The sequence below is a fragment of the Eublepharis macularius genome, chromosome 3 (genome assembly GCF_028583425.1).
Source record: "Eublepharis macularius isolate TG4126 chromosome 3, MPM_Emac_v1.0, whole genome shotgun sequence".
NCBI classification, from domain to species: Eukaryota; Metazoa; Chordata; class Lepidosauria; order Squamata; family Eublepharidae; genus Eublepharis; species Eublepharis macularius.
This window is the reverse complement of record NC_072792.1, coordinates 34,718,876-34,734,091: the sequence shown is the minus strand read 5'-3', so window position 1 is coordinate 34,734,091 and position 15,216 is coordinate 34,718,876.

Genomic DNA, 15,216 nt, shown 5'->3' with positions numbered 1-15,216 from the left:
AGCTACACATGACGAATGACACTTGAACGGCAAGTGGATTGAGTGGAGGGCAAGTGAACAGGGAGAAATACACTTGCCATTCAAGTGTCATTCGTCATGTGTAGCTTGGCCCTAAGTGGAGGGCAAGTGAACAGGGAGAAATACACTTGCTGTTCAAGTGTCATTTGTCATGTGTAGCTTGGCCCTTAGTTAATGGGCTTAGACTGGAGTAACTCTGCTTAGGATTGTACTGAATGTATTCTAAAAAAATATTTAAGCAGAGGGATCAAACAAAGCTGTCCATTCTCAGCCTTATTGTCTAACTTTTCTTTCAAATTATTCACCATTCAAACTAGAACTGCAAGTTCCATTAATGGTATACCACTTGGTCAACATTCTTCTAAGATAAATCTGTTCATAGACAATGCAGTAATACTCATGACTGATGTATTGAAATTGAGTGTGGCATTAAAGACAGTTTTAGAGGAATGTTCAAACATAGCTGGATACAAGCTGAATATTGGTAAGACAAAGGCTGTTATTGAACATGAGTAAAATCAATTTGCCTCAGGATCATTGGATCTGCTATCTATTAATAATAATAATAATGATAAGAATAATAATAACTGGGCAGATTATCGCCCACCCTGAATGGTGAACAAAGTCACTGTTATTATCCCCACAATGTTATTATCCCCACATTATTGCTGAGGAGCTGGGGCTGAAGAAGGGAGCTCTGACTCTTGAAAGCTTACACTCTGAAATCTTGTTGGTCTCTAAGGTGGTGCCATTGGACTCAAATCCTCTTGGTATTAATATTAGCTCTGATAATTCCAAATTAGTTGAAAATAATTTTAAAGCAATAATTAAGAGATATCCAAAGCAATCTAAATGCTTGGGGCACCTTTAAACTATCTATGCTAATTAGAGTGACTACTCTTAAAATGATGATAATCCCCAAACTAATCTATTTGTTAATGAAATATTCTATAAATGATTCCAAGAAAAGTTCTAAAAGAATGACAAACTAAATCAGTTTGTATGGAAGAAACAGAAACTGAGTATTAAGGCTAGTTTAACACAATCTAAGTGAAGAAATGGAGGATTTCGTTTGCCATGTATTATATCATGTTATATTATGATGGCATCGCTAAACTTAACTGGGTCTTGGCTTGTAGAAAGCAGAGAGAATTCACAATTGTTGAAGGGTTAGTGGGTTTACATGGAGTTTGAACAAGTGATAATTGATAACATCTCATATTTAAACTATATAATATTTGTTTTACAAATTATTTTATTTTATTTACATCATTTATAGTCTGCCTTTCTCATTGAGACTCAAGGTAGATTACACAGTATGGATCAGTACAATTAATTTCAAAGATATTTCAATAAACGTGTGATAGGGTATATAGATAGACATTTACGAAGATTTAAAACCAGCAGAAATCCAGTATGGAGCCGAAGAAATGCTGTAACAGAGCATAAGAAATTTTAAGACTGACACATTAAACACCATAGGAACTATCCAGTAGGATCATGCTTATAGCAATTGTAATACATATGGTCATACTTAAAGCATTAGTAGTAAAGTTTATAAGCTCTCCTCATCACTTTACTAATGGATCTCTTTTGAGACCATTTTCTTACAGTATAGCCCTCCTATCTGAAAAAAAAACACTCTTGAATAATTCAGTTTTGCAGTTTGCTGAAAGCCAGGAGAGTGGGAGCTTTCCAAACCTATTCAGGTAGACAATTCCATACAGTCATGGCCATCACAGAGAATACATGAGTACGGACAGCTGTTGATTTTACTTGTGTGCAAGGTGGCACCTGCAGAAGGCCCTGTTCAAATGAGCAAAGCTGCCATGGTGGAACACAGGGAGAGAAGCAGGCCCATCGACATGATGGACCAAGGCTGTGAAGAGCTTTGTAGGTGACAGCCAATAACTGTAATTGAGCCCAGCAGGTTGTCAATGGAGTGACTGTAGAATGGGAGAAATTTTCATGCTTCTCCTAGCTCCCAGTAATAGTTGAGCTGCAGTGTTCTGCACCAACTGGAGCCTCTGAGTTAATTTAGACTGGACTTACGTACAGTGTGTTACGGTAGTCAAGGATGTTACCCTGGCCTGGATCCAGGTTGCCAGATTGGCTGTGTTCAGGCAGGAGCATCTTCCATGCCGTCATGCCAAATGGAACAACTCAATTGGCTATGAAATCTCTGATAGAGTTTGGAATTTTATTTTTTTTTACTAAGGCCCAACTTTCTCTATATATTTATAGTTTAAGGAAAACATCTTTAAAATGATTCACCAATGACATCTCTCACCCAAGAAATTCTTGAAAATAATCCGTACTTGTTCAAATCATTGCTGGTATTGCCGTGCTATCAACTCTGGTTTTATTCTATCCCTGGTGGCGTTGTCCTCATTGAATATGTATTGGCATGACATTCATTCAGTGCTAGAAAGAGGATTTATTATAGAAATACCTTGTACTTCAGAGGTCTTCTTGTTGAAAAATCTTCTGAATGTACCGCGCAGAAGGTAATGCGTTGCTGCATGTAATTAAAGCTGCAAGAATGATCCCTGAAGATATTGGGGGCAGTGGCGTAGCATGGGGGAGCCAGAGGGGTGGTTGCCATGGGCACAAAATTTGTTTTGTTTTTTTAAATTATTGGATGGGTTTACAAACATAAACATAAAAATCATAATCGTTTTCCACCCCATTGCATTTTCCCCATCCTCCCCCCCCCCTTTTCTGGTGACTCCCAGCAGTTTTCCATACCCAACTTAAGCTAAAGAATATATCATATAAATTCTTAAAGTCTACAATATATATCTATGTTATACATACTAATCTAATCTATTTACTTATCTCAACTATCTACGCTTAATATACTACTTATCTTAATTAAAAGTATAAAAATTATATAAGTATATAGTAAGTACATAAACTAACTAAAAAAAAAGATACATATATATGTGTAATATACTATTCCTTAGATACCTATTATCTATATTATATATCTAATCTTTCTGTCACATCACTAAAATATCATATATACTCCCTATAACCTATTCAACCTCATTATTCAATCTTATACTTTCCCCTATGAATATACTATCTTACTCTTACCCTTTTAATACTATAATACTATAACTCTATACTAATCCAATAAAATACAGTAAAATATACCGCCTTTTGACCTTAAGTAAGTTTCTATCTCCCCTTTAATTTTCCAAAGACCACAGTTTCCCCTTCATGTCCTACTTTTTCTCCACATATTTCTTGAATTTTCCCAGCTTGATGTATAGTCCAATTCTTCTTGTTCTTTCAATTTCCTTGTTAACTTGTCCATTTCTGCCATATTCAGAACTTTCAAAATCCAATCTTCCATAGATGGTATCTCCTGAGTCTTCCACAACTGTGCATAACACATTCTGGCTGCCGTAATCATATAAAACACCATAACTCTGTCCATTTTATCAAAATCTTCTAGGTTCATACATAATAACAGCAATTCCGGGGTTTTATTTATATTCCTTTGTAAAATATCCGACATAACTTTTACTATATCCCCCCAGAACTGCCTTGCCTTATCACAAGTCCACCACATATGATAGAATGAACCTTCATGCTGTTTACATTTCCAACATTTATCAGACATCTGATTATTACCATTGGCCAACTTCTTCAGTGTTAAATACCATCTATACATCATTTTATAAACATTTTCTCGAACCGTGGTACATGCTGAAATTTTAACTGTATTTTTCCATACCTTTTCCCAAGCTTCCATTGGAATTTCCCTATTACAGTTTATTGCCCATTTAACCATCTGAACTTTAACGACCTCCTCCTCTGTGAACCATTTCAATAATATCTTATATATTTTAGAAATTATTTTCTTCCCCCCCTGAAGCAAACAATTCTCAATCTCAGAGTTTTGTAATCTAAAACCATTTTTCCTTTTATCTTTCTCATACAGGTCTTTTATCTGCATATATTGAAACCATCCATATTGGAATGGCAATTCATCATTGCCTTTGAGCAAATAGTTGTTCTGCTTTATCTCAAGAATCTCTTTATATGTCAACCAATCTTCCCCTGCATATTCTGTTCTTGGGTTTACTACTTCCGCAGGGATAATCACTTTATCATACCATAGATATGCATGCCATCCAAATAATTTATTGTATCCTTCCAATGCTAATAACTTCAAATGCTTCAGTAACAACCATTCCCTTAACCAGTCCAAACATACCGCATCATGGCATAGTTTAAAATTTGGTAATTGTAAACCTCCTCTTTCTTTTGCATCATAAAGTACTTTCATTTTAACTTTGGGTTTCTTTCCAGCCCAAACAAAGTTTAACATCATTTTCTGCCACTTTTCAAATTGTTTACTATCCTTAACAACAGGTATTGTCAGTAGTAGAAACATCATTCTTGGAAGTACATTCATCTTAATTACTGCAATACGACCTAACCATGACAAGTTCATTTTGTTCCATCTAATCATATCTTTATCTATTTGTTGCCATAACTTGTCATAGTTATTCTTATATAAGTCAATATTTTTCGCTGTCACTTCCACTCCCAAGTATTTAACTTTGTTCACTACTTCACATTCCACCTTATCCATCAACTCCTTTTGTTGTTGTTTGGTCATATTTTTGCACAGTATTTTGGACTTCACCTTATTTATTACAAATCCCGCTAAATCTCCAAAGTCTTACATTTTCTTCATCAATTTTGGCATGCACTCTATTGGATCCTCCACTATCACCATTATATCATCAGCAAAAGCTCTCACTTTATATTCAAATCCTTTTGTCCTCAGTCCTCTTATTGAATTATCTTCTCTTATTTGCCTAAGTAAAATCTCCAATACCGTTACAAACAGAAGTGGGGAAAGCGGACACCCTTGTCTTGTTCCTTTTCTTATGTCCAACTTTTTTGTCACATCCGAATTAACAATTATATTTGCAGATTGGTTTTTATATATTGCCTTTATTGCTTGTATAAATTTCTCTCCCAACTGCATCTTCTCCATTGTTGCAAACATAAAATCCCAGTTCAAATTGACAAACGCTTTCTCCGCATCCACAAAGAAAAAACCAACCTGCTTCCCTGAATTTTTATCATAATACTCAATGGCATTCAGCAACACTTGTAAGTTATTTTTTATTTGCCTTTCTGGTAAAAAGCCAGCTTGATCTTCATCTATAAATTCCACTAACCATGCCTTAAGTCTTTCCGCTAATATCTTAGCAAATATTTTATAGTCATTATTAGTTAGAGATATTGGTCTATAATTCTTAACATTACTTAGGTCTAATGTCTCCTTTGGTATCAATGTAATATTAGCCTCATTCCTTGTATCTGGCATCTCTGCCCCCTCCAATATCTCATTCATCAATTTTTGCATCAGTTGTTTCAAATCCTCCACCATCACTTTATAGAATTTTGCTGTAATTCCATCCGGTCCCAGAGCTTTACCAACTGTAGTATCTTGTATTGCTTGTACCACTTCCATTGTTGTTATCTCAGCACTAAGCTTCTCTTTCAACTTCTCCGGCACCTTAGGTAAATCAATCATGTCAAAATAGTCTCTTATCTTTTCATAGTCCACTGTTTTTTTCTGATATAGTTTGGCATAATATTTATAGAATGCTCTCTCAATCAGTCCTTGATCGTATAATTCCTTCCCCTCTTCCATAATTTTACTTATTGTTCTTTTTTCTCTCTTTTTCTTCAATTGCCACGCCAAATATCTCCCTGGTTTATTAACTCCTTCAAATGATTTTTGCTTCATTTTCTTCAACTCCCACTCCACTTCTTTATTTTCCATAACCCTGATTTGTTCTTGCAATAACTTTATTTCATACAACAATTTCTTTTTACCTGGCCTCTTTTTCAATTGCTGTTCTACTTGGATAATTTTTTCCTGAATCTCTTTTAATTTCACTTCTTTTTTCTTCTTGTCTCTACCATTTAGGTCCATCAACACATCTGTAATTACTGCTTTATATGTGTCCCAAACCGTATGCGTTGACACCCCTTTATCCACATTACACTGAATAAAAACTTTGTTTCTTTTCTAAGCACCTCAACACATTCTGGGTCACCCAAAAGGTCCTCATTAATTCTCAATCTCCGTTTCTTATTTCTCATTCCAAATCTCCACATCACAGGATTATGATCCGAGCTAATTTTCGGTAAAATGTCCATCTCTTTTGTAAACACTACCAGTTCTTTAGACGCCCAGATCATATCTATTCTGGAAAAAGATTGATGGCTAATTGAAAAGAACGTATACTGCTTCGATTTAGGGTTATATTTTCTCCAGGTATCTTCTAAATTTTCTTGTTCCTGGATTTCAAAAAAAGACTTTGGTAATTTCCCCGTCCTTACTTTACTTGTTGATGAACTTTTATCCAATTGCAGATCTACCACTCCATTAAAATCTCCAGCCATAATTACCTGATCATAAGTCCATTGCTCCATTTGTTCTCGTAAATCTTTAAAAAATATATCCTTGGAGCCGTTTGGTACATATAGTCCAAGTATCAAGGGTTTTTTTTGCATTACATAAAAATTCCACAGCCAGGTATCTTCCATTTTTATCAGACACTATTAGTTTGGGTTGCAGTTCTTCCTTTATATATATATAACAATTCCGCTCTTCTTTTGCTTTGTTGCCGAACAAATTGTTTTCCTAACTTTTTATTAATTAAATATTTAGTATCTTGATCCCTAATATGAGTCTCTTGCGAACAAATCAAATTACTTCTTTGTTTAGATAACCAATGTAACACAGCTTTTTGTTTAGAGGGTGAATTGAGTCCATTAACATTCCATGAAATTAATTTGTACTCCATAATTATAATCTGGATGAGCTAGGAAAGTCTTTTCCATTCTCCATCAGAAAAACATCCATTGCATATTTTGATTTAATCACTTGTCTCTCTGATTGAAATTCAAAAGTCAGTCCGTCCGGCAGCTCCCATCTATATCTAATTTCAGCTGCCTTCAACTTTTGTATCAAATCTCTATATTTTTTCCGATCCTGGAGTACTTTTCGTGGCACTTCTTTCATAATTCGAATCCGTGTCCCGGCTATTTCCAGTGGAGTTTCAAAATGTCTTCTAATAATTTCCTCCTTCATTCTCCTTGTGGTCAATTGGACAATAATATCTCTTGGTAAATTCTTTTGTTCTGCATATTTTAAATTGACTCTATACACGATATCCAAATGAGTCATCATTTCCTCCTCTGTTTGTCCCAAAAATTTTGCCAATATTTCAGCTACTTGTTTCAGAGTGGATCCATCCATTTTTTCCAGGACCGCCCTCATACGAATTTGTCTGTCCATTACTCTGCATTCCATCATCACAATTCTTTCGCCCATACCCACAGTCTCTGTCTGTATAGCCTCCGTTTTTTCCTCCCCGTCCTGCACCATCTGTTTCTTGCACCTTTTGTTGGGTATTCTTGCACCTTTTGTTGGGTATTCTGTAAATCTGTTTTTATTGCCTCCATCTCTTTTTTAACCTCCGTTAATTCCGACTTAATCGCTTCTTTCATTTCCATCATTAAATTTTGCTGTAATTGTTGTATCATCTCCCGAATCTCTTTATTTCCCTCTGTTATTTTCTTATCCAAATTCTCGATGGCAACCTGCCAATCCTTTTCTTTTTTGGAGGCCATCGGACTTGCCTTGGGTCCCCACAAATCCGCTCTCTTTCTTAACTCCGTCTTCTTTTTTATTAAAATCTCTATTTTTATATATCAAAATTTTAAATGTTTGCCCTCTGTTAAAATGGTGATTGAGGCTTCCCTTACCCTTAAAATGTCGGGTGATGTTTCTCTATGATATAAAATATCGAGCGATCTTTCTCTATGGTAATGCTGTCACTACGATGATCTTCCATTACTTTCAATGGTAAATCCTTTACTTCCATTTCCTTTCTCTTACTTTCAATGGTGGGTGCTTAACTTCCTCTTCCAATGTTGTTTTCCTTCCGGGTCCTCCTGATCTTCCTGACCTCCTTCGCCGCTCTTTTTCTATCTCCTCCCCATCTATTATCCTCCACTTCCTGTCTCACAGCGCACCTTCCGATTCCCACGATCCGCCCTCCGCGTTGCTATCTCCCCAACCACAGGTATGCAAAACAATATTCTTTCTTAGCTCTTTTTAGCTTTTTCTCGCTCTCAAATCTCAAATTAAACTGCTCAGTCCTTTAGTATACTTTTTCAGCTTGGTATCTCAGTCTTTTGTTCTTTTAAAAACTCGGTCTTTGTTCAGTAAAACAGTCCGTTAGGGGACATAGTAATCTTTACTTAGTACAAACTTCTTGGGATGTACTCACTGCTTCAAACGTCCAATTCTGTTCAAATCCATTCCCGAGGCTTGGGGAACAATGAGCCTATATCAATTTAATGACTCCCAAAGCTGCTGCAGAGATTTTAGCCGCCCTTCTCCGAGGAGGATCTCAAGGCTTGGGAGGAAACCCCTTTATTCAGAGCCTCCCACCCGCCGAGACTCTTCACTCTCAGGGCTACAAGCATTCCTGCTGGATTTCTAGCTGAAATCAGGAGGCTGTGGGTGATCTGAGTGCCCCACCAGCTGAAAAAACAGCACCTCGGATGATCTGGAGCTCCGAATCACGTCGGTCTCACCATTACCCCAAACTGGAAGTCCATGGGCACAAAATTGGTAGGGGTGCAAGAGAATGCGCTGTGCCCTGGGGGGGCTGCCTGCGCTGCCTGCACACTGACAGGGTGGCTGGTTTGCTGGGCATTGAGCCAGCCTTCTTGCAGCAGGCCAAGCTGACTCTGCGCCGCTCCTTTGGGGGAGGCTGCCTGCACTGCCTGCATTCTGACTGGGCTCACTGGGCACTGAGCCAGCCTTCCTGCAATGGCCCAGCTGGCTCCAGCAGGGCAGGCAGCTGCTGTGGAGGGAGCAGCTGCATCCTGCATGATGACATCACCAGAAGTGATGTCATTGCACAGGCCCAGGAGTGCGTGTGCACTTTGAGTGTGTGTGCAAGGGAAATCAAAAAAGAAAAGGCAGGATACTTGCCTTGCCTGGGACGCTCTTAACCCATGCTACACCACTGATGGGGGAGGGTGATCTCAGCCAAACATTAAAGAATGGTTTGGAAAAGTGAAAGATATTTTTGAGGATGATGTTAACAAAAATGCAGAGAAGCAGTCATATTTTCAACTTGAAAACTGATGGAAAACTTTTCTTTTGAATCTGAGTTCTTATGTTTCAACTGTGTCTTTGGGGAAATGTCGTAATCAATCAATGTAAAAATAAAACAAGCCATTAAAAGCAGCACAAAACAACAAACACTGAGCACTACACAAATCTCCATAAAACTGGGGTTGCCACTTCATGGGTCATGCTAGTGGCCAATTCAGTAAAAATCAGCCTGTCACTTCTGGATCACACTACAAATGATATCATTACTTCGAGAACATCACTGCTGACCTGCCACTACCATTTACCAGTATTTCACCCTCCCAACGACCAGGGAAACAGTGTTAGGGGCAGTAACTGGAGTCAGGGGATAAAACAAGCCTGCATAAAACAGATCTCAGGCCATGAAACAAATTAAAAGATAAAACCACTTAACAAAAAGCATGAATAAAAATAAATGTTTTTGTCCTGGTGCCTGAAAGACTGTATGGTAGGTGCCAGGTGAATCTCAAGTGGGAGGACATTCTTTAGGCAGGGTGCCACCACTGAGAATGCAAATGGCACCCCTAGCCTCAGAACACAAGCTAAGAACCAAAGGGTCAAGAAGAGCACCTTCAGGAAGAAGACAATACTTAGTCCAGGTAGAACTCATGTGCTGCTGGCTCGCTGACAGCCAGATCTTCTTCACTTCCTCCTATTAAAAAACAAGCTGTGGGCAGAAGAGATGGCACATTTCACAAGGTTAATCTTTAAAGTAATGCCAATGCTTATGAGTTCCAAAGTTATTTATTGTTCTTCTGGAACAGTTAGACTATCCTTAATAATGAACAAAACTCTCTGAGGGAAGAGTACACTTTTGATATTTTATTATAACAGTGAGTCATTAAGCCATCTCGCTCAGTATTCATACATCTCAGTAAGTTGTAAGTGATGCCAAACCTTACTATTTCCCCATAATTATATGTCTTTGGTTTTTAAAAGCGAATAGCCTCACAGTTATCACCCTGGTAAATATGACATTATATGCCCATAGGGCAGTATTTTAAAGTTAAGTATCAAAGACAGTATGGGTTTAGGAGAGTTTATGTATTTCTGCAGCTTGAAATAAACATGCAATTCCATGAAATCAGTGATGCATGGTGGGGGGGAGGGAATATAACAAAAGAAGGATTGTCATTGTCGGATGGGGCTGGAGGCGAACACAACGTGGAGCATGTGCACAAAGGCACTGGGTTGTGAAATGGAATAGTTTGTCATACTTCATTTCAGCATTTAATAACCTCTTGAAATGGCTACCAGACTCAAGCTGAACCAAACGTGCAGCTGTACGAATAAAGATTAGATTTCTGATGGGATGAAACAGAAAATTTTCATCGAACACAGAGAAAACCTTCTATTTCATTGACTGGCTATATGCACTGGGTTTTTTTTATTGTCTTTTTAGCGTACAAAAATAATTCTCAAGCATAGCCCAACAGTATACTTAAATAAAATGGCCTTCGTTCAACTGTAGTCATGGGCAGCTAGTTGGACAGAAACACAGCAAGTGGAGCTGCCGTCTACTGTACTGGACCATCAGCCTGTGTAGCCCAGTATTGTCTGACTGGCAGCACAGCCCTCCTATTTTACCCACCCAAGGAATTACCAACCCCCAGCCTTAATTTCTCACCACTGAGGAACTGAGGAGCTGGAAAACAATGCCTCCACATGGTGATACTCTAGAAATTTCTCCAGGTATTAGGGTTGCCAGGAGGTCTCCCATTACAGCAGGAGACCTCCCAACAAACCTTTTCAGTGCCTGCCAGTGCCTGAAAGGCCAGAGGGAGGAAACTGGGGTGAATGGGGGCATTCATATTAGCATCACTCTGACTTCCTGACATCACTTCCTGCAGAAACGGGAAGTGACATTGTGATGTCGAGGATGAAGGATGCTCTAGGATTTGCAAAATCTCTATAGTTTCACTGTAGAGTTTGAAAATCCTAGAGGACCCCTCCTGACATAATGGTGTTACTTTTAATGTTCTCTGGATGTGACATCAGAAAATCATCTTCATAGCAACTAGTCAGTTCTCACCTCCCAATGCTCCCAGAGGTTGCAGTCTGTGATAAAGACCATCTGTGGTAAAGACCATAGATACTAAGGGAGGCAGATTAGAGCGTTACCTGGAAGTGACATCACATCATCCAAAAAGTCTGCCCTCTTTAGGCACTTCCCCCAAATCTCCCAGCATTTTCTGAGGAACAGTTGGGAATGCCATAGTAGCAGCAATCTGTGGTCTTAGGAAGAGGCCTTCACAGAATTTATGCATAAAAGAAAAATGAGCCAAAATTACACATATAACTCAGTGGTTTGGCTCATTAAAGCAGCTCCTAGAATGCTCAACCAAATCCAGGAAACGAGACTGTTAATGACTCCCCCTCCCCACCAAAAAGTTTGTGAGTTTCGTTTTGGTACTTACTGTGCAGAGGCTACATGGGCAGGCCAGGCAGTCAGGGGCTATCTGTTTTCCTTAACGGCAAGTCTGTCTGCACATGCAACCAATTGGTTCCAAAGAGGAGAGACTGAGTACTTAGCATGGACTCTAGTGGTGGGAAAGGGATTTGCATGGTCTGATTAGTGCATTTTTTCAACACTTCCTGGGCAATGGGGTTATGGCATTGGCTTTGAGTGTCTTGTAGGGTTCAAAGGGACTTTTAAGCAGAGATTCTGGGAATTAGCCACAGATCTTTTGCATACTGATTACATATTGTACCACTGAGCTATGGGCTTTCTCAGCTGGTGGTTCATTATGCAAATATGTATGCCCATCTGCATCAAAATGGGCACCGTAGCATTTAATAGAGTTCAGGTGAGCAATATTCCATGGATGTGGATTTAGATGTGCATCTGTAATTTATGCAGTAGATAGATGATATATGTGAATCCCTCTAGAAGGCTGAGGATTAATATTTGTTCTGTTAAATCATGGCTAATCTTCCATTTATACCTGCTTTAATTTGTTGCAAAATATAAAAAGAGATGCATTTTTTTAAAAAGGCTATGAATTTTATGAATCCAAAAATATAGGCAAGTTTGTTTAGAAAAGTAATCAGCCATACAATCCATTTATTTTCCCCATCATTTTGGCAATAATATTCTGGCTGCAATCAGTTGGTTTCCAGTATGTGCATGTTATCCTGAGTTCTTTTGACTGCACAATAAAGTAAATGCTTAAAAATCAGGAAAGAACTAAAGTTGTTTAATTAAGGAGAATATATTGACACTTCCTTAACATTTTGCTTCAGCTAAGAAGCCTTCCTTGCATAGACGTACCAAAGTAGAGTATTGATATTTGCCATTAACTCTATGGATTAGCACTTAATGAGATCTGCTAATGCATTTCATAAACTAGTCGAGCACCAGTTGTCTTTAAATGGGAATCTGTGCTCCTTAATTATTACAGAACCTCCATAAAGCATATAATATACCTTCTTCCCTGATTTGTACTCCTTTCTGTATCTAGATATTCATTTTTTTAAAAAAAAAAATCTGCTGTAAATTAAGTTACATTTTCTTAGGCTCCATTGGCTTTTATGCATGCACATTTATATATGATAGATTTAGGTCATAATAAAACAAGCTGGTAATGGCTGCTCAGAACCACTTCATGCAATACTGGTGGCTATGTGCTTGTGACCGTCTTGCAGCATCTCCCAGTAATGTATGCTACTTTTGTCCATACTCAAGTGGATTGTGTAATTACATACCTCACATAAGCAGAAGTTGCATATGTTACTGGGAGTGGTGTACAAATAGCAATGGCCTGCTGTAACCACCAGCAGCAGCGTCAGGGTTTTTGGCGCTCTTGGCTGGCCAGCAGGCCGGGTGCATGCATGCACGCACACACGCAAATGCACCAGCCTACGTGATGACGTCATGTGTGATCACGTGTGATCATGTGTCATCACGGGCGCGCACGCACTGCTGGCCCGATTGTTGCGGCGGGCAGCTGGGATGGCGTGCAGGTGGCCTTCCAGCTCTCCTGCTCGGTTGCCCTGTGTCACCACAGATGCCTGCCCGTGGCTGCTGCGCCCGGCTGGGGGCATGTGCTGGCAGCAGCATGGGGTGGGAGGGCTGGGAGGCTGCAGCTCCATGGCATGCGCTCCCGCCCCTAGCGCCTCCTCCAGCGCCCCGTCTGGCACCCCGCGCCCTGAAGCAACTGCCTACCTGGCCTCAATGGGCGCACCAGCCCTGGTAACCACATAACTTTAACAGAGACGTACTTTGCTTCTGGTACTCCAAACAGTGTCCAAATGTAGAGACTTAGATTTTGACCAAGGATAGCTGGCTGACCCACTTCCATTAACTGTTCTGATAATTAAGTATCAATTTTATTATTTGAGTGTCTGTCTTATCCACAAAAGAAAAATCCAGGAAGTATTTCACAGACATGGTCAAGTTGATGTGTTACACATCCTGTATTTGTGCATGCAGAGATCCTTTGCCTGAGCCCTGGTCTTTGTGCCCCTGCCCACAGAGGTGAAGGAAGTGGCAACTAGAGACAGGGCTTGCTCAGAGATAGTGATGCCCCCTCCCACCTTAAGGTTCTCTTGCCACCTACCTTGTTGACCAGCTTTATCTTCCTGTTTTCATTGATTGCTGCTGAGTCAATTTTTTAATGGTTGTGTGTTTTGTAAGCCACCATGAGCAGATCTCTGGAAAGGTAGCCTACAAATTCACCAAATGAATAAAAAGACAAAAAACCTAAATGCAATTGATGCCTGGTGCAGGTATTTACAAACCTTATCTATGGGCATATATCACATTCCTCGACTTCCACATCTACTTGCATAAGAATTAAAGGTAAAAGTAGTCCCCTGTGCAAGCACTGAGTCATTACTGACCCATGGGGGATGTCGTATCATGACAGTTTCTTGGCAGACTTTTTACAGGGTGGTTTGCCATTGCCTTCCCTAGTCATCTACACTTTACCACCAGGAACCTGGGTCTCATTTTACCAACCTTGGAAGGATGGAAGGCTGAGTCAACCTTGAGCCGGCTACCTGAACCCAGCATCCACCAGGATCGAACTCAGGTCATGAGAAGAGCTTGGGCTGCAGTACTGCAGCTTACCACTCTGTGAATTACCTGTGCAAATTCAGGAATTATAGCTTGCACACATGGCCATATTAACCCATGGCTGGGACCCTAGGCTTTCAGATATTTCAGCCCCCCTCCAGCACTTCAATTTTTCACCCCAGCACAGCTGACAGCCTGACCCTGGTACTAGGCCTCAGTACATAGCCCTATATCCATTTTGAGGGTCTCCTATTCACAGACTGCACAGTGCCTTTAACCATTGGAGCCCTAGGGTGCAGGTAAAAGTGCCTCAGCAAAAAAAAGCTGATGGGCCCCTAGTCCCTGCGGGGCCCTCAGGCTTCAGCCTAGTCAGCCTTATGAATAATACAGACCTATGGTTGTTGTGGATTTTCCGGGCTGTATAGCCGTGGTCTTGGCATTGTAGTTCCTGACGTTTCGCCAGCAGCTGTGGCTGGCATCTTCAGAGGTGTAGCACCAAAAGACAGAGATCTCTCAGTGTCACAGTCCGGAATACAGCCCGGAAAACCCACAACAACTATCGTTCTCCGGCTGTGAAAGCCTTCGACAATACAGAACTACTTGCACATTGCCTTTATTTAAATATGTCTGAAATAATTTTGGGCCTAGTTCTGAATAAAGGCTTTCAGTGATTAGAATATCAGACTAGGACCTGGGGGACTTAAATTCAAATCCCCCCTCTGCCATGGAAGCTTACTGAGCTATGTTGGGCTAACCACACACTCTCAGCCTAACCTATCTCGCAGGATTGTTGTTGTACGGATAAACTGGACAGTGAGGAGAATGATGTTATAATTGGCTTTGGGAACCCACAAGGAGAAAATGGGGATATACATGTCTAAATAAATAAAATAATGACAGCCCAATAATCAAAGCAGTATGGAGAAAGGATAGGAGCTTAGACAAGCTTTTTTTCTGTTTCTAA